The sequence below is a fragment of the Anomaloglossus baeobatrachus genome, chromosome 9 (genome assembly GCF_048569485.1).
Source record: "Anomaloglossus baeobatrachus isolate aAnoBae1 chromosome 9, aAnoBae1.hap1, whole genome shotgun sequence".
Classification (NCBI taxonomy): Eukaryota; Metazoa; Chordata; class Amphibia; order Anura; family Aromobatidae; genus Anomaloglossus; species Anomaloglossus baeobatrachus.
Window position 1 is genome coordinate 34,043,104 of NC_134361.1, and position 24,236 is coordinate 34,067,339.

General features: G+C 46.7%; 1 protein-coding gene across 1 annotated transcript in view; it reads right to left on the reverse strand.

Moving 5' to 3' along the window:
• LOC142250383 (uncharacterized) overlaps positions 1-24,140 on the reverse strand; it is a 42,637-nt gene extending 18,497 nt beyond the window's left edge. Inside the window, exon 1 of the mRNA XM_075322541.1 lies at positions 24,064-24,140. The gene's annotated coding sequence lies outside the window, so the exon portion shown is untranslated. The remainder of the gene's footprint in view (positions 1-24,063) is intronic.
• Between the last annotated feature and the right edge of the window lie 96 nt (positions 24,141-24,236).

Consider the following 24,236-nt stretch of genomic DNA (forward strand, 5'->3'; position numbering starts at 1 on the left):
TTCACCATTGCGAGGCTGTTATTTTGTATATTATTTTATATATAATATATATATAATGTTGTAAATAAAAAAAATTACCATTGAGAGGCTGTTATTTTGTTATTTGATAATTGCTTATATATTTTTTATACATTTGCTTATACATTAAACATACATATATATATGTTGTAAATAAAAAAATTCACTATTGAGAGGCTGTTATTTTGTTATATGATAATTGCTTATACATTTTTTTTTTACTTTATTATCACACAATTGCAGCAGTCACTGCATATACAGGGGTCTTATGAGATCAGGTAAGCAAAATAACAAGTAAAATAACAAAAAAAAATTAAATTAAATAAATAAGTAAATAAATAAAATAGAAATAAAGTTTCTGTTTTCTGTTATGCATAATCATAGCAGTCACTGCATATAGAGCACTCATATGAGATCAGGAAAGCAAAATGGTAAGTAAATAAATAAATAAATAAATAAAACATTAAATAAAGAAATAAATTAATTAATTAAATAAAATTTAATTGTTTTCCGTTATGCACAGTTATAGCAGTCACTGCATATACAGGACTCTTATAAGATCAGGCAAGCAAAATGGTAAGTAAAAAATAATTAAATAAAAAATAATTAAATAAATAAAAAAATAACTAAAATAAAGTTTGCGTTAATTAAAAATAATTAAATAAATAAATGAATGAATGAATAAAATAAATAAAATAAAAAAAAGTTTCTGTTTTCTGTTATGCACAATTATAGCAGTCACTGAATAAACAGAACGTAAAAATATAATAATATTAAATAAATAAAATAAAGTTTCTGTATTCTGTTATGCACAAATCTAGAAGTCACTGCATATACAGGGCTCTTATAAGATCAGGAAAGCAAAATGGTAAGTAAAAAGAAATAAATAGAAAACAATTACATAAAATAGAGTTTCTGTATTCTGTTATGCACAATTCTAAAAGTCACTGCATATATAGGGCTCTTATGAGATCAGGAAAGAAAAATGTTAAGTAAAAAAAATAAATAAATAAAAAATAAATAATAGTATTAAATAAATAAAATAAAGTTTCTGTTTTCTCTTATGCACAATTACAGTAGTCACTGTATATACAGGGCTCTTATGAGATCAGGAAAGCAAAATGTTAAGTTAAAAAAAGAAATAAATAAACAAAAAATAAATAATAATATTAAATAAATAAAATAACGTTTCTGTATTCTCTTATGCACAATTACAGCAGTCACTGTATATACAGGGCTCTTATGAGATCAGGAAAGCAAAATAGTAATTAAAAAAAAAGATTCAAAGAAAATTTAAAATAATTTAAAAAAATAATTAAATAAAAAAATAAATAAATTAAGTATCTGTGTTCTGTTATGGATGACTGACAGCAACCGAACCACAGCTGCACGAAATAGAAGGGATCATCAACCTTCCATCTGTTTTGGTAATACAACTCAAAACCTACAAACACTACCCTGAAAGGACTCAAACAAATTTATTGCAAATATATCTTCATTATTAAAAGTAGTAGAACAATAGTACAGCAGAAAATGTGAAAGATATACCAATCAAATATGCCCCATGGCACTATATAGTCATCAGTTTGCCAACATTAAGTATCAAGAAAATATATCATACATTAGTGATCATAATGACAAACTGTGATATATGACATCAAATAAATAAATTATGACAGAATATCAAATGCCAAACAAAGGGGTCACAAAAAAAATGTAATAGGAAATAGAGGATCACTCACAAAGAAAAGACACAGGCTAATTAGGTACCAACTGTGACAAGATGGTATTGTATGGGCAAATAGATACTAATAACGGTATGATAACAATCAAGATCAAAAGGCTTCTAATAAAGCCTGGTATATATATATATATATATATATATATATATATATATATATATATATATATATATATATATATATATATATATATATAAAAAATCAGGTATCAAAAAATGCCTACTAAAAGAATAACACAGTGCTACGTATTATGACAGCCTCACCAATAACACCCTGGCGCGTTTCGCCGTGGCTTTCTCCAAGGGTGTATACAACTCCCAGCGTTTCCTAACAGTCAGACAGCTCTCCAGCCATATTGAGAGTTGTAGATTTACCCAGTGCTTTAAAGACACGGCGTTCTAAAATATGATCCATTATTGTCGGCCACAAGAAGATGAATTGTCACTGTATACAGTTCATACATTCAGCTCCTTAATAACTCTGTATGCAGCGTGCTCATGAGCTCCCTCTAGTGGTCTCTGCAGGCAGATAGTATATAGTCACTTTATTGATTGCGCTGGGGGTTTGGAGCTTTGTATCACAAAATCATAAGTTCAACCCCCAAAAAAATTTTAAGAAATTCATTTGGCCCAATATATGCCAATGAGCAGCACCGTCACTGATATAATTAAGGTACAAATGCCACGTCCAAACCATGTAATCATCTCTAAGAACGACGTACAAGGAACACAAGGCCTATTTTAGGGTAGAGTAATTATCGTAGCAGGATCTTATATTTAGAAAATATGATTATAATTATTACGGGGATAATTGGGGGGGTATCAGCGTTATATTGGGACCATATTTGACCTCTGATGGAGCAATTTTGTCTGGATGGTATATAGAAAGAGAAGTGCACGATTCCTGCCGGGTGTCCAGGTGAAGGAACATATCATATAGGTGTCATGTATAGCCACGGTCATCTGGCGCCCTCTGCTGGTTGGGTTTATATTAACATCATACTTCCAGAACATGGCAACAACAACCTAAAAATCCCCAATAATACAGATAAACAGAGAATACCATAGACATACTAAATGTTTTCCATTTGTGCTATATATCAGCTCCCTGCACACTCTCCATGTATACGTGCCCACCTATACGTACCCGGATTGTGGCGGTCACCGGTGTATAAGGGTGCTATGCCCAGGTTGGTGCCTGTCATCCATGCAGGAGACGAGGGATTTCCACGTGGACACTGCTGTGATGCGCTGTAAGTTTCAGTTAGACAGCGTCCAAAGTCCGGTGTAACGTCTCCCTGACACCGCACCAAAACAAACAACATTACAACCTCCTGACCTATAAATAGTGGAAACTACTCCCATCACGGAGAGTACTCACCATGTGCACACCGACAACACATCACACAGAACCCTACGTACACGGTGGCCTCAAACAATGCAGCTGACACTTTAATAACTACAATGAGCAAAAATATAAACACAACTTTTTCTCTCAAATAATGTCACATATTTGTGTAAATCTGTGTTAGTGATTGCTTCTCCTCTGCCGAGATATTACATCCACCTCACAGGTGTGACATATGAAGATGCAGATCAAACAGCGTGATTATTGCACAGGTGTGCCTTAGGCTGGCCAGAATGTTTATTCCACAGGTGTGCCTTAGGCTGGCCAGCATATTTATTGCACAGGTGTGCCTTAGGCTGGCCAGTATGATTATTGCACAGGTGTGCCTTAGGCTGGCCAGCATGATTATTGCACAGGTGCGCCTTAGGCTGGCCAGTATGATTATTGCACAGGTGTGCCTTAGGCTGGCCAGTATGATTATTGCACAGGTGTGCCTTAGGCTGGCCAGCATGATTATTGCACAGGTGCGCCTTAGGCTGGCCAGTATGATTATTGCACAGGTGTGCCTTAGGCTGGCCAGTATGATTATTGCACAGGTGTGCCTTAGGCTGCCAAGTAAAATTATTGCACAGATTCGCCTTAGCCTGGCCACAAAGGTCACTCTAAAATGTGTAGTTTTATCACACAGCACGATGCCACAGATGTCACTAGTTTAGAGGGAGCGTGCACTTGGCTGGTGACTGCAGAACTGTCCACCAGAGCTGTTGGCCATGAATTGAATGTTTATTTCCCTACCAAAAGGCGTTTCACAGAATTTGGCAGAACATCCAACCAGACTCACATCCGCAGACCACGTGTAGCCACACCAGCCCAGGACGTTTAGGACCACCAGAACTGCTCCTAGACTTGGCATCCAGCCAAACTGAGCAATCGTGGGAGAAGAGCCTTGATGAGAGAGGTAAAGAAGAACCCCACAATCACTGTGGCTGAGCTCAAGAGATGCAGTAGGGAGATGGGAGAAAGTTCCACAAAGTCACTAATCATTGCATCCCTCCACCAGTCGGGCCTTTATGGCAGAGTGACCCGACGGAAGCCTCTCCTCAGTGCAAGACATATGAAAGCCGCATAGAGTTTGCAAAAAAACACAGAAAGGACTCCCAGACTATGAGAAATAAGATTCTCTGGTCTGATGAGACGAAGACAGAACATTTTGGTGATAATTCTAAGCGGTATGTGTAGAGAAAACCAGGCACTGTTCATTACCTGCTCAATACAATCCCCACAGTGAGACATGGTGGTGGCAGCATCATCATCATGCTATGGGGGTGTTTTTCAGCTGCAGCGACAGGACGACTGGTTGCAATTGAAGGAAAGATGAATGCGGCCAAGCACAGAGATATGCTGGAAGAAAACCTCTTCCAGCTAAAATAACAAAGGACTAGCTTCAGAACAATTCTGTGACCATTCATGACCGGCCCAGTCAGAGCCCTGACCTAAACCCAATTGAGCATCTCTGGAGAGACCTGATAATGGCTGTCCACCAACATTCACCATCCAACCTAACGGAACTGGAAAGGGTCTGCCAGGAAGAATGGCCGAGGATCCCCAAATCCAGGATCCCAAGAAGATTCATAGCTGTACTAGCTCAAAAGGTGCTTCTACTCAATACTGAGCAAAGGGGCTGAATACTTATGACCGTGTGATTTCAGTTTTTCCTGTTTAATAAATTTGGAAAAATGTCTACATTTCTGCTTTTATCTGTGAAGATGGGGGATGGGGGCAGGGTGTACATTAATGAGGAAAAAATGAACTTTTTTGAATTTACCAAATGGCTGCAATGAAACAAAGAGTGAAAAATTTAAAGGGGTGTGAATACTTTCCGTACCCACTGTTGTATATGGCAGTATTGTGTAAGTTCTATATGACAGTACTATATGGGTATTATATTGAAGTATTATATAGATACTATATGGCAGTACTATGCTGCTTTGTTCTAGAACTCCATATTAAGCACTAGGTTTTTTTTCCGGCGTTCCTTATGGACCTCCTAAACTGAAATCAGTAGGGGCTTCAACCCCCTTAGTTTTCTTATTTACTCTGGTAAATTACGGTAGTTTAAAGTGTTGGCCCCATCTTCTCTAGCCTTGGCAGCAATGTCACTCTTCTGGCCAGAACTGTGTGCGCTATCGATGTGGCAAACAAGGAAAAGAATACAGACATTGAATATTCCTAGAGGTACAGCTGGATGCAGAGATCACAAGAACACTGGTGACACTACCTGTGCATGGAAGATATAGGGGATTATGTTTTTTGGTCTATGGATCAGCAATGTGTCTGGAGGAGGAAGAATGAAACATATGCTGAAAAGATCACCCTGCCTACAGTGAAGCATGGTGGTGAAAGGTGATGGCTACAGTGAAGCCTGGAAGGGGCTCAGTGATATCTACAATGAAACATGGTGGCTCAGTGATACCTTGGACCTGTTTTGCATTCTCTGAAACTGAATCTATGTAGCAAGTGGAGGGAAAGATGGATTATATTAAGTATGAGGAAATCCTAGGAGAAACCATCATTCCTTCTGCGAGGAAGCTGAAGCTCGGATGTCACTGGACCTTCCAACATGGCAGTGGTCCTAAACATACCTCCAGGCTCACCAGTTCTCAATTTTTGAGGTCCTTGAGTATCCTGGAGCGGCCATCACAGTCATCTGACTTGAAAATCTTAGGAGGGGTATGAGGATGCAAACCCAAGACTACTGGTGACTCGGAAGCCATTGTCCACACGGAAGTTAAAATTCCTCAAGAGCCAGAGGGGCTCTACTAAGCACTATAGATGCTTGTTATAAAGGGGTGAAGGATTCTGAGACTGCAGTAGCCAGCAATAGTGGTATTTGGAAAAACCGCTTATTATTATAGCGGTATTCAGCTGTGTACATTGTTCTTGTTTTATTGGTTTATTAAAATAGTTTGTAAATTTTGCTAATAAACCAAATTTACAATGGGGGGGGGGTGAATAATTTAACTACAATGGTATCAGTCTAAGAAAGTTGGATTAACCCATTAACATTACTGGCAATAAGAACATATCGGGGGTCAGGATCACGTGCCCTAAGCTGCGCTCCGCTGCGGTTTGGCATTGATAGAAGCGATTATCATGGCACAATCCTCCATTATGTGCCCTAATCTAATGATGGGAACACTAATAACCATTATTATATGAGCCATAATCTTCACAGCTTCATGTTCAGTGCAACGAGGAAAGCGCAAACTCCATCTATAATACATTCCGTGAGTGTGATATCATTTTCATGACTTAAACATTCATTAGCCTTAACCCCCTAAGGGCACAGGCATTTAAAGGGGTATTGTCACAAGTGACAGACAGTCATGTGGTTTCTGGCAATAGCAGGTCACAGCATTTGGCTGTGCAGAATGCTCCCTGACTTTCCATTGTTCCTGCTGTCAGTATTCATTGGTATAGGTTGCTTACCTGCTGGATTAATTTCTCTGCCTTTTGGACACAGCGGAGACCTTCTTCCACACAGCTGCTGATCATCAGTATTCTCTTTGTGCTTAAATACCCCTTCCTTCCTGGATTGGTGCTGGTGATATTATTCAGTTCATTCTAGCTCTGGTTGCAAGTTGGCGGCTTGTGCTCATCTGTGGTATCGTTGCTGTAGCTTTGCTGAACTTTTACCTGTGTCATCTGTGGATAAATAGTTCATGCATTTTCCCCGTGTGAACTCCTTGCTTCTTCCTTTAGCGTTTAGTGGGGTTGACGAAGAGCTCATCCCACCCGTTCCGTATTTAGGGTCCAGAACTAGGGATACCTAGGATCAGGTATCCGGCTCGGTGCATAGGTGTGGAATCTATCTAGGGTGGTGAGCAGAATCGGACTGGCTACCGGAGGAACCGCCAGTAATACCAGTTCTGGCTGCGGTTACCTGTGTTGAACTCCGGAGCTCTCACCTGAGCTCCGGAGTGTAGCCTGGACTGAACTCAGGGTTTGCAGGACTGAACCACGAGCGCCGAATGATTCCACGGTGATTGCGGTTCAGTTTATGACAGCTGCAGACAGGCCAGGCTGAACTCCGGAGCTCAGGTGAGAACTCCGGAGTTCATCCCAGGTAACTGCAGCCAGCACTGGTATTACTGGCAGTTCCTCCTGTAGCCAGTCTGACACTGGTGCTGAGGGACCCCAGGAACCAGCGGTAGGTTTGGTCAGGGGTCACAATCTGCCCCTTCCCTAGACACAGTGGTCCCTTCCCTTTTATGGATCTATATATACACCCTCAGGGAAAATCCCAGATCCGAGTCTGATCCTACAGGTCCTATCCTATTCTGATCTGTGTTAGCGGATCAGACTCGGTCATAAGCGTCAATGGGGATCTGTGAATCATGGATGCAATCAGAATGCTTCCGATTTGTTTCTGTGTCTCTTGGATCCGTTGCTTAGCGACCAATTTGAATATAATTTGAATTTTTAAAAAACCTTCCAGGTGTTCAGTGAAACAAAAAAAACTGATGAAAAATCCCACATGCAACACGGATGACCCCTGAGAAAAATAAAGGTCTGTTTTTGACATATGGTAACATTTACACAGATGTGTGAATGTGGCCTTAAATTTTAATTTATGGATTATTACTGATTTTTTTATTTTCCAAAATAAAATACTGCTTTTTATTGTATTGTGTTTTATTAAATACTTTTTTTTTACACTTATATTTAAGGAGGTGTCTTGAACACGCGATCCTCTCACTGCTCATATAACATGTGCACCTCCATGCATCATTGCTTGTCAGTGTATCTGTAAGTGCCGTTGGGATTAATGGGAAACATATGTGGCGGCCATTACATTTTATTGGATCCTTGGTTTGCAAATAATTGTCCCTTTTTTGGGTTCAGCAACGGCTCTTGAGAACTTTCAGAAGAGGCTCCAGACTTAAAGCACCACTCTAGCATTTTTTTTATTGCACCACTGGAGTGGTACTTTAAATTTAAGTCCCCTGCCCTTGTCTTATACTCACCCTCCGGCGGCTTTATCTTCTATCCCTGACGCTCCTGTCGGTCTCCAGCAATTTGTGACCTTCTGGCAGCTCCAGTGTTTACTGGGGAGCGCCAGAGGTCACAAATCAATACAACTCTATGAGAGCCTCATTCTGAACTGGCTCTGGCTCTCATAGATTTGTATTCAGTGCTTCTTCTGGCTTTCAGCCAGGAAGAAGTTACAGTCACAAGATAACACCGTGGACCACAGTGGCACTGAAAAAGCAAGAAAACACTGGCGGGTGAGTATAAGCCAGTAAGAAGAGGGCTTACAATTAAAAAGCCACTCCAGCGCTGAAAAAACAAAGCAAACCGCTGGAATGGTGCTTTAAATTTAAGTCCCCTGCCCCCTATCTTTTACTCACCCTCCAGCTACTGTCAGCAGCTGATCTGCCGGCAGCTGCAGTGTTTGCTGCGGAGGTCACAAATCAATACAACTCTATGAGAGTCTCATTCTGGCTCTCATAGACTTGTATTGAGCGCTTCTTCTTACTTCTAGCCAGGCAGAAGTTACAATCACAAGACAGCACCACGGGACCAGAGTAGCACTAAAAAGGCATGAAAACCCCGGAAGGTGAGTATAAGACTGTGAGAAGAGGGCTTACATTTAAAGTGCCACTCCAGCGCTGAAAAAAACAAAGCAAACCGCTGGAATGGTGCTTTAAATTTAAGTCCCCTGCCCCCTATCTTATAATCATCCTCCAGCTAATGTCAGTCTCTGGCAATTTGTGATCTGCTGGCAGCTCCAGTGTTTGCTCCGGAGGCCACAAATCAATACAACTCTATGAGAGTGTGACGCCCTGGCCGGGCCAGGTAGCCACAGATAGGGCCCCACAAAACACCCTTCCCTCACAGGTGACATCAGCCAACCTTAAAACCCTAGTCACCCCCTGAGGGCTTGATAGACACACCAGGGGGCGGAACCAGGCGGTTGGAAGACGCCCATCAAGGAGTTTTTAGACAGCCTGAGGGCGGGAAACAGTTAAGTGCAAAGAGATCAGTTGTAGAGTTCAAGGAGAGTGGAGGTCAGGCCTGAAGGAAAACTGACAGGTACCAGGGTAGGAGCCCTGCTGCCTTTGGCTAGGAGGCAGACGGCGGTCTCCGTCTGCAGGAGCCGGGAAGACGGCTCGGTGGAACTGAGGTGGACCGGGACAGGGTTGTAGCCCGCCGGTACCGACCCGGGGAACCAACTCGGAAACCGGAGCACACAGGGGGGTACTCAGACCCTGAAGCTAAGTCCAGAAGCGACTGGAACAGGTTAATTAACTGATTGAGGCTAGGACTAGAGGTCCTGTCCCAACCCAAAGTCCCGATTGAAGGCAACAGCCCACCGAGGGGGATAAAAGGCCACCGCCAGGGCTCAGAGATCCCACGGGCCAGCATCTGCGGGCAAGGTCTGCTTAGGCCACAGCGAGCCGGGGAGCGAACTCCTGGAGTTGCAAGCACAGACAGTCCACCATTCTAAAACAGTTGCAGGAGAAAGACAGAGACCACCATTCGGGTGGGGGAACCAGAACGCAGCCGGCTGCGGGCACCGACCACCATCACCTTGGTTTACCAGAGACTCGTGTGTTTTCTTAATAGTGAGTACACCTGCACCCTCTGCGGTCGCCCATCTCCCTGCACCAATGCCCACCGGGTCCCAGAGCCACCATCCCTGCCCACGGAGGGGTTAACAACTTGCTGCACAACATCTCCCCCGGGTGCCCCCGTAACTGCAGCGGTAGTGTCGAAACTCACTCCCCTCGTGCTCCCCTCCCTCCATTCCCTCATGTCTGTTTCACCTGTCAGCATCGGAAAATAAAACAGTCTCACATAACCGAAGAGTGCTGCCCTTCTTCTATTTTTCTAAGAGCCTCATTCTGGCTCTCATAGACTTGTATTGAGCGCTTCTTCTGACTTCTAGCCAGGCAGAAGTTACAGTCACAAGACAGCGCCACGAGACGAGAAAAAGCATGAAAACACCGGAGGGTGAGTATAAGACAGTGAGCAGAGGGCTTATATTTAAAGCACCACTCCAGCGCTGAAAAAACCCGCTTGAGTGGTGCTTTAAGTGTGTTATTTGAAGGGCCATTGGGAATCGGAGCTTCGTGCCAACGATAGCAAGTAACAGAGATACAACTGCGCCTGTGGGACTGGCAGGAAAACACTGCATTATGTTATGTAAGCAACGAACCTGCGTGACTCAAACTGTCTGGAAAACCACAAACAATTACCTGCCATTCCCATCACAAATAATAATGTATAGACTCTGAGGGAGGGGGAACCATCCTTGTAATCGTCCCACCACTCCCATACCGATAGCACAATGAGGGAGGGGGAACCATCCTGGTAATCGTCCCACCACTCCCATACCGATAGCACAATGAGGGAGGGGGAACCATCCTTGTAATCGTCCCACCACTCCCATACCGATAGCACAATGAGGGAGGGGGAACCATCCTGGTAATCGTCCCACCACTCCCATACCGATAGCACAAGGAGGGACCATCCTTGTAATCGTCCCATCACTGCCATACCGATAGCACAATGAGGGAGGGGGAACCATCCTTGTAACCGTCCCACCACTCCCATACCGATAGCACAATGAGGGAGGGGGGACCATCCTTGTAATCGTCCCACCACTCCCATACCGATAGCACATGAGGGAGGGGGGACCATCCTTGTAATCGCCCCACCACTCCCATACCGATAGCACATGAGGGAGGGGGGGACCATCCTTGTAATCGTCCCACCACTTCCATACCGATAGCACATGAGGGAGGGGGAACCATCCTTGTAACCGTCCCACCACTCCCATACCGATAGCACATGAGGGAGGGGGGGACCATCCTTGTAATCGTCCCACCACTCCCATACCGATAGCACATGAGGGAGGGGGGACCATCCTTGTAATCGCCCCACCACTCCCATACCGATAGCACATGAGGGAGGGGGGACCATCCTTGTAATCGTCCCACCACTCCCATACCGATAGCACATGAGGGAGGAGGGACCATCCTTGTAATCGCCCCACCACTCCCATACCGATAGCACAATCAGGGAGGGGGAAGCATCCTTGTAACCGTCCCACCACTCCCATACCGATAGCACAATGAGGGAGGGGGGACCATCCTTGTAATCGTCCCACCACTCCCATACCGATAGCACATAAGGGAGGGGGGACCATCCTTGTAATCGTCCCACCACTCCCATACCGATAGCACATAAGGGAGGGGGGACCATCCTTGTAATCGTCCCACCACTCCCATACCGATAGCACATAAGGGAGGGGGGACCATCCTTGTAATCGTCCCACCACTCCCATACCGATAGCACATGAGGGAGGGGGGACCATCCTTGTAATCGTCCCACCACTCCCATACCGATAGCACAATGAGGGAGGGGGAACCATCCTTGTAATCGTCCCACCACTCCCATACCGATAGCATAATGAGGGAGGGGGAACCATCCTGGTAATCGTCCCACCACTCCCATACCGATAGCACAAGGAGGGACCATCCTTGTAATCGTCCCATCACTGCCATACCGATAGCACAATGAGGGAGGGGGAACCATCCTTGTAACCGTCCCACCACTCCCATACCGATAGCACAATGAGGGAGGGGGGACCATCCTTGTAATCGTCCCACCACTCCCATACCGATAGCACATGAGGGAGGGGGGACCATCCTTGTAATCGCCCCACCACTCCCATACCGATAGCACATGAGGGAGGGGGGGACCATCCTTGTAATCGTCCCACCACTTCCATACCGATAGCACATGAGGGAGGGGGAACCATCCTTGTAACCGTCCCACCACTCCCATACCAATAGCACATGAGGGAGGGGGGGACCATCCTTGTAATCGTCCCACCACTCCCATACCGATAGCACATGAGGGAGGGGGGACCATCCTTGTAATCGCCCCACCACTCCCATACCGATAGCACATGAGGGAGGGGGGACCATCCTTGTAATCGTCCCACCACTCCCATACCGATAGCACATGAGGGAGGAGGGACCATCCTTGTAATCGCCCCACCACTCCCATACCGATAGCACAATCAGGGAGGGGGAAGCATCCTTGTAACCGTCCCACCACTCCCATACCGATAGCACAATGAGGGAGGGGGGACCATCCTTGTAATCGTCCCACCACTCCCATACCGATAGCACATAAGGGAGGGGGGACCATCCTTGTAATCGTCCCACCACTCCCATACCGATAGCACATAAGGGAGGGGGGACCATCCTTGTAATCGTCCCTCCACTCCCATACCGATAGCACATAAGGGAGGGGGGACCATCCTTGTAATCGTCCCACCACTCCCATACCGATAGCACATGAGGGAGGGGGGACCATCCTTGTAATCGTCCCACCACTCCCATACCGATAGCACAATGAGGGAGGGGGGACCATCCTTGTCCTCGTCCCACCACTCCCATACCGATAGCACAATGAGGGAGGGGGGACCATCCTTGTAATCGCCCCACCACTCCCATACCGATAGCACAATGAGGGAGGGGGAACCATCCTTGTAACCGTCCCACCACTCCCATACCGATAGCACATGAGGGAGGGGGGACCATCCTTGTAATCGTCCCACCACTCCCATACCGATAGCACAATGAGGGAGGGGGGACCATCCTTGTAATCGTCCCACCACTCCCATACCGATAGCACATAAGGGAGGGGGGACCATCCTTGTAATCGTCCCACCACTCCCATACCGATAGCACATAAGGGAGGGGGGACCATCCTTGTAATCGTCCCACCACTCCCATACCGATAGCACATAACGGAGGGGGGACCATCCTTGTAATTGTCCCACCACTCCCATACCGATAGCACATGAGGGAGGGGGGACCATCCTTGTAATCGTCCCACCACTCCCATACCGATAGCACATGAGGGAGGGGGGACCATCCTTGTAATCGTCCCACCACTCCCATACCGATAGCACAATGAGGGAGGGGGGACCATCCTTGTAATCGTCCCACCACTCCCATACCGATAGCACAATGAGGGAGGGGGGACCATCCTTGTAATCGTCCCACCACTCCCATACCGATAGCACATGAGGGAGGGGGGACCATCCTTGTAATCGTCCCACCACTCCCATACCGATAGCACATGAGGGAGGGGGGACCATCCTTGTAATCGTCCCACCACTCCCATACCGATAGCACAATGAGGGAGGGGGGACCATCCTTGTAATCGCCCCACCACTCCCATACTGATAGCACAATGAGGGAGGGGGACCATCCTTGTAATCGCCCCACCACTCCCATACCGATAGCACATGAGGGAGGGGGGACCATCCTTGTAACCGTCCCACCACTCCCATACCGATAGCACAATGAGGGAGGGGGGACCATCCTTGTAAGCGTCCCACCACTCCCATACCGATAGCACAAAGAGGCGGCAGCCGGGGAAAGAATCACCAGGAAGACGCAATATAAGAACTTTGGAACATGACAGAAGATCATGGATGACGGCGACCTTTGTGACCGCACTTGCTTGGAATTTCTGCAGCTGTTCTGCGTCGTCTGCAACTTAACGTCCCATAAGGAAACATTACATCTGTAGGATGGAATCATAACAAGCGCCACGATCCTGGGGTGACGAAAAGTGGAAACGTGAGGACCGTATAAACCCGCAACTATCTCTAGAGAGAGCTTACTGTATAAACCCGCAACTGTCTCTAGAGAGAGCTTACTGTATAAACCCGCAACTGTCTCTAGAGGGAGCTTACTGTATAAACCCGCAACTGGCTCTAGAGGGAGCTTACTGTATAAACCCGCAACTGTCTCTAGAAGGATCTTACCGTATAAACCCGCAACTGTCTCTAGAAGGATCTTACCAAATAAACCTGCAACTATCTCTAGAGGGAGCTTACCGTATAAACCCGCAACTATCTCAAGAGGCAGCTTACTGTATAAACCCGCGACTGTCTCTAGAGGGAGCTTACCGTATAAACCCGCAACTGTCTCTAGAGGGAGCTTACTGTATAAACCAGAATCAGTGATCGGAGGTGGTTCTGGTCGCTGCTTTTAGAAGTAGGTGTCGGCTGTATAACACAGCTGCTACCTGCTCTACTGTATATGGAGCGGGCTCCATTCCTGAGCCCGCTCCATACACTCATACACTCGCACTGACAGTTTTGATACTTGAGGTCCGGTATACTCGGAGGAAGCAACTACTGCTGCAATGTGACAACCTGTAGTTAAAGGGCCCCAATATACATGTATTCTCCAGGTTATGTTCTATGTATGACACCCCAGGTGTATGTTCTCTGCAGCAGAGCATGTTGGGAGTTATAGTTACAGCCATAGAGATAGTGCATTTTTCCCCCATAACTATACTTATTAGTCGTCTCTAGGAGTGGCGGGTAATCAGCGCGGCGGCCGTGTGTGCGCGTTCCCCTCTTTAGATGCTAATGGAGGCGATGACACTTTTACCTCCTTTCATGTGCGCAGCTTTACGAGGATTTGGCACCTGCTAATTATGTTTACAAGGTGAAAATCGCAGGGACGGTATCCAGGTCAGCGTTAATGATTACTGGGAGACATGATGGTGGTGGCGGAGCGCGGCCACAGCTTGTGCTATGTGACAGCTGCTACCCTAAAATGCCAAAATTGACCCTCTATGCCCCATCCAATCCGCCCCTGGTCCATTGAACTGCTGAGAAAGAATTTGGGCTTCTTATATCTTCAAGGAGTACGATATCCACAAACATTAATGCAAACAGCGCCCCCTAGTGGCTAAATTATCATAAAAAAAAAGAGAAAAATTCTACAAAGCTTAACTAGACATCACCGTCTTATTTTTCATGAACAGGAGTAAAACATATTTTAAGGAACTCTTTTATTATTTTTTTTAATTATTATTTATCTTTATTTTGTTCCTTTAAATGTAAAAGCTTTAAAATAAATCAACTATTAAAAATGCCACTGCTTTATTAATTTTTTTAAAAAAAAATTTGAGAAAAAAAAAGAAATTAATAACAAAAAAAAACTAAATATAACTTCCCTAAGACTTCACAGGTATGACAGATTAATGCTCGTGCCCAGAAGGGCGTAACAAGGCTCCTTCTAGTAAAGACGTTCTCAGAAAGAGACTGATCATTTCCTAGTTTCTGCAGGACGTGATACGAAATAAGCTGCTTATTGCACAGTCATACAAAAAGAAAAAACATAATAGTCCATTGTTATCTGCGGTGTAGAGTTTCAGCCTCGGCGGTCAGACTCTGCTCTGTACATATCCAAAGACTGGCTCTAATCTTACCTGGTGTAAAAGCCGCTGTTCTCCTGAATCCGGCGATGTTTTTCTTTTGTTCCTGCGCCTCTCCGTTCCTGAGATATAGCCCTCTTTTCCTTGTATATAAATTTAGCCTTCATAGCCAAGAGGGTGTGGTCCAAAACTCTTCTGTGGGCGGTTTCTTGATTATCACACCCACTTGACTAACAAGACTAGATTTATACACAGGGAAGAAGGGGCCATATCTCAGGATTGGAGAGGCGCAGGAACAAAAGAAAAACATCGCCGGATTCAGGAGAACAGCGGCATTTACTCAAGTGAGGAAAAATAATATTCAAGACAAGTGACAATTTTTTTTAAGGGAAACTCCTGTGAAAGGATTACTCCACACATAACTGATACATTACATTATACCAAAGAGACACTTGTGGATTCGAAAAAAAATAAACCCTTGTTCCTCCAAAGGCTGAGCATGGGGCATAGCACGATACAATATTAATTTTCCTCCAAAGTCTTCAGGCTCATCATTTGCGTAGTTTCCGCACATAAAAGTGTCAGTTTAAGACAATGGCGCTAATAATTGTGCGGATTAATCCACTGCAGAAATCCGAGTGTGAGCCTGGGATTTCTAATAGAGATTCTTTGAAAAATACCCAATAAATCTTGAAGATGTGAGCATAATTTAATAATGGGTTAACTGTTTCTTCATTAACTCATGCACACTCAGTATGGTTGAGTGTGAATGTTTTCAATGGTGAAAGTGAAGTAAGCTGCATCACTAGTTACCAGTACAGCGCACCCGAGCATGGTAGTGCCCGCTCATCACTAGTTACCAGTACTGAGCACCCGAGCATGGTAGTGCCCGCTCATCACTAGTTACCAGTACTGAGCACCCGAGCATGGTAGTGCCCGCTCATCACTAGTTACCAGTACAGAGCACCCGAGCATGGTAGTGCCCGCTCATCACTAGTTACCAGTACTGAGCACCCGAGCATGGTAGTGCCCACTCATCACTAGTTACCAGTACCGAGCACCCGAGCATGGTAGTGCCCGCTCATCACTAGTTACCAGTACAGAGCACCCGAGCATGGTACTGCCCGCTCATCACTAGTTACGAGTACTGAGTACCCGAGCATGGTAGTGCCCACTCATCACTAGTTATGTGTAACGAGCACCCGAGCATGGTAGTGCCCGCTCATCACTAGTTACCAGTACTGAGCACCTGAGCATGGTAGTGCCCGCTCATCACTAGTTACGAGTACTGAGCACCTGAGCATGGTAGTGCTCGCTCATCACTAGTTACCAGTACTGATCACCCGAGCATGGTAGTGCCCGCTCATCACTAGTTACGAGTACTGATCACCCGAGCATGGTAGTGCCCGCTCATCACTAGTTATGGGTAACGAGCACCCGAGCATGGTAGTGCCTGCTCATCACTAGTTACCAATACTGAGCACCTGAGCATGGTAGTGCCCGCTCATCACTAGTTACGAGTACCGAGCACCCGAGCATGGTAGTGCCTGCTCATCACTAGTTACCAATACTGAGCACCTGAGCATGGTAGTGCCCGCTCATCACTAGTTACGAGTACTGAGTACCCAAGCATGGAGTGATCATGGGCCTCTTGGCTGCATCTCTGATCAGTCTTCTCCTTGTGTGAGATGATAGTTTGGATGGACGGCCGGGTCTTGGTAGATTTGCAGTGGTATTATACTCCTTCCATTTCAATATGATCGCTTGCACAGTGCTACTTGGGATGTTTAAAGTTGTGGAAATCTTTTTGTAACCAAATCCGGCTTTAAACTTCTCCACAACAGTATCACGGACCTGCCTGTTGTGTTCCTTGGTCTTCATGATGCTCTCTGCACTTTAAACAGACCCCTGAGACTATCACAGAGCAGGGGCATTTATACGGAGACTTGATTACACACAGGGGCTTATATTTATCATCATCAGTCATTTAGGACAACATTGGATCATTCAGAGATCCTCAATCAACTTCTGGAGTGAGTTTGCTGCACTGAAAGTAAAGGGGATGAATAATATTGCACGCCCCGATTTTCAGTTTTTTATTTTTTTACAAAAATTTAAAATAAGCAATAAATATCGTTCAACTTCACAATTGTGTCCACTTGTTGTTGATTCTTCACCATAAAATTTAATTTTTTTATCTTTATGTTTGAAGCCTCAAATGTGGGAAAAGGTTGAAAAAATTCAAGGGGACTGAATACTTTCGCAAGGCACTGTATAATACATGCCATTTTTGAGTTAAACTGGCTTTTTTTTTTCTTCATCCTTCAGAAGGTTTGCATTGATGCCTGGAAGATCTTCACTATTGGTACCAAAATATCTGATTGCTCCCCAAAGACATGTAAGTTGGCTGAGCCCGGTAATTTGGGTAAGGTTGACCGACTATATTATGCTAAGGTCTCCAGACAGTACATGTCGTGGGAAGGAAAGATGGGACTGATTGAGTCCAACATGCCCACTCTTTTGTTTTCAAGGGAGGAGTCGCTTTTCAGTGATAATACATGCATGCTCAACCTAAGTGAGCGTGCATGTGAATGGGAGGTTGGAAGGGGCTATTGAATGGAACGTCTATGTGCACGTTCAGTAAGCAGATTGGTGTAAGGGACATGAAGGGTGACAGCTACCTCTGGCTGCCGGCAGTACAGTACATGTTGTGGGAAGGAAGGATGGGGCTGATTGATTCCAACATGCCCACTCTTTTGTTTTCAAGGGAGGAGTCGCTTTTCATTGATAATCCATGCATGCTCAACCTAAGTGAGCGTGCATGTGAATGGGAGGTTGGAAGTGGCAGCTCTCAGCTATTGAATGGAAGGTGTATGTGTATGGGACTGATCGATTCCAACATGCCCAATCTTTTGTTTTCAAGGGAGGAATTGCCTCTCATTGATAATCCATGCACGATCAACCTAAGTGAGTGTGCATGTGAATGGGATATTGGAAGGGGCTATTGAATGGAAGGTGTATGTGTATGGGACTGATCGATTCCAACATGCCCAATCTTTTGTTTTCAAGGGAGGAATCGCCTCTCATTGATAATCCATGCACGATCAACCTAAGTGAGTGTGCATGTGAATGGGAGTTTGGAAGTGGCAGCTCTCAGCTATTGAATGGAAGGTATGTGTATGGGACTGATCGATTCCAACATGCCCAATCTTTTGTTTTCAAGGGAAGAGTCGCCTCTCATTGATAATCCATGCACGTTCAACCTAAGTGAGCGTGCATGTGAATGGGAGGTTTGAAGGACAAGCTCACAGCTATTGAATGGAAGGTGTATGTGAATGGGGCTGATCGATTTCAACATACCCGATCTTTTGTTTGCAAGGGAGAAGTCACCTCGCATTGATAATGCATGCATGATCAACCTAAGTGAGCGTGCATGTGAATGGGAGGTTGGAAGGGGCTATCGAATGGAAGGTGTATGTGCATGTTCAGTAAGCAGATCGGTGTAAGGGACATGAAGGGTGACAGCTACCTCTGGCTGCCGGCAGTACAGTACATGTTGCGGGAAGGAAAGATGGGGCTGATTGATTCCAACATGCCCGAACTTTTGTATTCAAGGGAGGAGTCACCTCTCATTGATAATCCATGCATGATCAACCCAAATGAGCGTGCATGTGAATGGGAGGTTGGAAGTGGCAGCTCCAAGCTATTGAATGGAAGGTGTATGTGCATGGGGCTGATCGATTCCAACATGCCTGATCTTTTCTTTTTAAGGGAGGCGTCGCCTCTCATTGATAACCCATGCACGATCAACCTAAATGAGCGTGCATGTGAATGGGAGGTTGGAAGTGGCAGCTCGCAGCTATTGAATGGAAGGTGTATGTGCACGTTCGGGACATCAATGGTGACAGCTAGCTGTGGCTGCCGGCAGCTTTTGTACGTCGGAGGCACACCCGTGTCATGATTATGTGTTTACAGCGGGACAATGCTATGAACACAAGCCCGACATGTAAGGTATAAACAAAGCCTGCGACTCCTGCAGAGCATTGCACAACCTGGCGCGCCGTCCCTGCGCTGTATAAACACGCTGCGGGCCCGGCCCGGGCATCTAGTGTGATATCGCGCCAAAGACCGCGGGTAAATATTTGCATTCGGCACCAGCAGCATCAGACGGGGCAGATGGGCTCTCCGGGGTGTACACAGCCGTCCATTACCAGCACCGCACCGGATGAAGCCGCAGTTCTTGACTCGTCGTCTGCCGTCACCGGCGTCGCTCGCACCTAAACAATCGGATCACTCAGCGCCCGAATCCCATCCCCTCGAAGAGGATCAGTCGCTGCAGGTCGGGAGTTTGCAGAATAGGGGTGAAAAGTGCATGAGACGCCGCTGCTCCCGGGATTCACGTGTAACGTCAAGTCATGGGAATAAATGAGTACACGGGGTGGAAATAAAGCTACGGGGACATCATCTGCAGACGCATTATTTGGCCGCTTATCTCCGGCTGAAGAATGGGATTGGATGGCAGAGACTGGGCATTGTCTGGGCCCTGGTATAGATCGTGCCAGCCTCATATAATCAGATTATAGGAGATAAGGGGCTGCCGAGACCCCCATACAACGCTGATTTCCAGGAAGAACAAACGAGGATCACCGAAAAATAAAAGCCAAATTGGCAAATATTTGTGCCAAGATCAGACGTCAAGTAATGGCCCTGCTGCGGCTCTCGCACAGGACGGACCCCGATCACTATAATGGGGTCTGCTGCGCCTCTGGCACAGGACGGACCCCGATCACTATAATGGGGTCTGCTGCGGCTCTCGCACAGGACGGACCCCGATCACTATAATGGGGTCTGCTGCGCCTCTGGCACAGGACGGACCCCGATCACTATAATGGGGTCTGCTGCGGCTCTGGCACAGGACAGACCCCGATCACTATAATGGGGTCTGCTGTGGCTCTGGCACAAGACGGACCCCAATCACTATAATGGGGTCTGCTGTGGCTCTGGCACAGGACGGACCCCGATTACTATAATGACCCTGCTGCGGCTCTGGCACAGGACGGACCCCGATTACTATAATGACCCTGCTGCGGCTCTGGCACAGGACGGACCCCGATTACTATAATGGGGTCTGCTGCGGCTCTGGCACAGGACGGACCCCGATCACTATAATGGCCCTGCTGCGGCTCTCGCACAGGACGGACCCCGATCACTATAATGGGTTCTGCTGCGCCTCTGGCACAGGACGGACCCCGATCACTATAATGGGGTCTACTGCGGCTCTGGCACAGGATGGACCCCGATCACTATAATGGCCCTGCTGCGGCTCTGGCACAGGACGGACCCCGATCACTATAATGGGGTCTGCTGCGGCTCTGGCACAGGACGGACCCCGATCACTATAATGGGGTCTGCTGTGGCTCTGGCACAGGACGGACCCCGATCACTATAATGGGGTCTGCTGTGGCTCTGGCACAAGACGGACCCCGATCACTATAATGGGGTCTGCTGCGGCTCTGGCACAGGATGGACCCCGATCACTATAATGGCCCTGCTGCGGCTCTGGCACAGGACGGACCCCGATCACTATAATGGGGTCTGCTGCGGCTCTGGCACAGGACGGACCCCGATCACTATAATGGGGTCTACTGCGGCTCTGGCACAGGATGGACCCCGATCACTATAATGGGGTCTGCTGCGGCTCTGGCAAATGACAGACCCCGATCACTATAATGGGGTCTGCTGCGGCTCTGGCACAGGACGGACCCCGATCACTATAATGGGGTCTGCTGTGGCTCTGGCACAAGACGGACCCCGATCACTATAATGGGGTCTGCTGCGGCTCTGGCACAGGACGGACCCCCGATCACTATAATGGCCCTGCTGCGGCTCTGGCACAGGACGGACCCCGATCACTATAATGGGGTCTGCTGCGGCTCTGGCACAGGACGGACCCCGATCACTATAATGGGGTCTACTGCGGCTCTGGCACAGGACGGACCCCGATCACTATAATGGGGTCTACTGCGGCTCTGGCACAGGATGGACCCCGATCACTATAATGGGGTCTGCTGCGGCTCTGGCAAATGACAGACCCCGATCACTATAATAGGGTCTGCTGCAGCTCTGGCACAGGACGGACCCCGATCAATATAATGGGGTCTACTGCGGCTCTGGCACAGGATGGACCCCGATCACTATAATGGCCCTGCTGCAGCTCTGGCACAGGACGGACCCCGATCACTATAATGGGGTCTGCTGCGGCTCTGGCACAGGACAAACCCCGATCACTATAATGGCCCTGCTGCGGCACTGGCACAGGACGGACCCCTATCACTATAATGGGGTCTGCTGCGGCTCTGGCAAATGACAGACCCCGATCACTATAATAGGGTCTGCTGCGCCTCTGGTACAGGACGGACCCCGATCACTATAATGGGGTCTGCTGCGGCTGTGGCAAATGACAGACCCCGATCACTATAATAGGGTCTGCTGCGGCTCTGGCACAGGACGGACCCCGATCACTATAATGGGGTCTGCTGCGGCTGTGGCAAATGACAGACCCCGATCACTATAATAGGGTCTGCTGCGCCTCTGGCACAGGACGGACCCAGATCACTACAATGGGGTCTGCTGCGGCTCTGGCACAGGACGGACCCCGATCACTATAATGGCCCTGCTGCGCCTCTGGCACAGGACGGACCCCGATCACTATAATGGCCCTGCTGCGGCTCTGGCACAGGACGGACCCCGATCACTATAATAGGGTCTGGGCCTCTGTCGTGGTGACCGGTGGAGCGTCTCCCAATTAGCCGCATAGTTAGGGGGGCCGGGGGTGGGCTTAGCTCATGTAAGAATAAGCCCTTTGTATGCAGATGTCGTCTATGCACAGCCCCCGGCAGGTGCACCACCATTCTTTACCCTGCAGTCATCTCCTCTGCTAATCTGCCATCTTCCATCAGCTCCAGGAGGATGTGTGATAGCTTCTTGTATCGGCCTCCAGTGTCCGACCCCCGACAAGATCTGACCACCATCTCCTGCAGATCTGCAGTAATCAGTATATATACAGAGTTACATGGGACTGCAGGCGACTCTACACAGTCATCTTGCTACAGAGAGTTACATGGGACTGCAAATGAATCTACACAGTCATCTTACTACTGAGGGTTACATGGGACTGCAGGTTAATCCACAAAGTCATCATACTACAGAGAGTTACATGGGACTGCAGACGAATCTACAGAATCATATTACTACAGAGTATTACATGGGACTGCAGGCGACTCTACACAGTCATCTTACAACAGAGGGTTACATGGGACTGGAGGTGAATTTACAGTCATCTTACTACAGAGAGTTACATGGGACTGCAGGTAAATTTACAGTCATCTTACTACAGAGAGATAATTATAGTTAAGTTACATAGGGCTGCAGGTAATCCTACCTAGTCATCTAACGTCCAAGCGTTACATAGGTCTGCAGGTACATCTACTGAGTTATCTTGTTGTAGTTGGTTACATAGGACTGCTGGTAATCCTACCTAGTCATTTAACTTCCAAGAGTCACATAGGACTGCAGATAATCCTTACTAATCATCTAACTTCTAAGCGTTACATAGGACTGCAGGTACACATCTTAGTTATCTTATTGTAGTTGGTTACATAGGACTGCAGGTAATCTTACCTAGTCATCTCACTTCAGAGCGTTACATAGGACTGCATGTACATCTACTGAGTTATCTTATTGGATTTGGTTACACAGGACTACAGGTAATCCTTACTTGTCATTTTACTTTAGAGCGTTACATAGGACTGCAGGTACATCTATTGAGTTATCTTATTGCAGTTGCTTACATAGGACTGTGGGTAATCTTATATAATCATCTTACTTCAGAGCATTACATAGGACTGCAGATACATCTACTAAGTTATCTTATTGTAGTTGGTTAAATAGGACTGCAGGTAATCCTTACTAGTTACCTTACTTTATTGCGTTACATAGGACTGCAGGTAATCCTTACTAGTTACCTTACTTCATTGCGTTACATAGGACTGCAGGTAATCCTTACTAGTTACCTTACTTCATTGCGTTACATAGGACTGCAGGTAATCCTTACTAGTTACCTTACTTCATTGCGTTACATAGGACTGCAGGTAATCCTTACTAGTTACCTTACTTCATTGCGTTACATAGGACTGCAGGAAAATCAACGGAGCTATCTTATTTAAGTTATCTACATGGGACTGTGGGTAATCCTACATAATCATCTTACTTCAGAGCGTTACATAGGACTGCAGGTAATCCTACATAATCATCTTATTTCAGAGCGTTACATAGGACTGCAGGTAAGTCTACTGACCTCTGTCACTTCAGAGAGATAAATACGCACGCATGAAGCAGCTCCACGCTCGGCTCTGCTACATCCGCTGCCTTCTGGGTACAGATCAGTGACGTGCACAGATGTAGCAGAGCTGTGTTTATTCTTGCATCGTTATCACATGGTAACTCTGTGTTACCTGCAGTCCTATGCAAATCCATATTCTTAAATCACATCCAGTTGTAACAACGGACAAACTCAGCTCTGCTATGTATGAAACCCCCCCATGGAGACCATCTGGTAATACAGCAGTGATGCGTCCAGTCCGGATACTATTAACCCTTAGCACACTGCGTATATCGGATCCGTTTCCCCTACCTCACAGCCCGGCGTCTTGTGGGGATCCGCAGCCAGGGATGCTTTCGGAGGACGGGCTTGCTGACATTTCTGGTGCTGTCGGACTCCTGGGGAGGGACCGCCGTGGACACACCCCGGGGAGGGGACGCACACACAGAGTCAGGTTACCTGGCCCAGGTGAGGCGGAGGCTCCG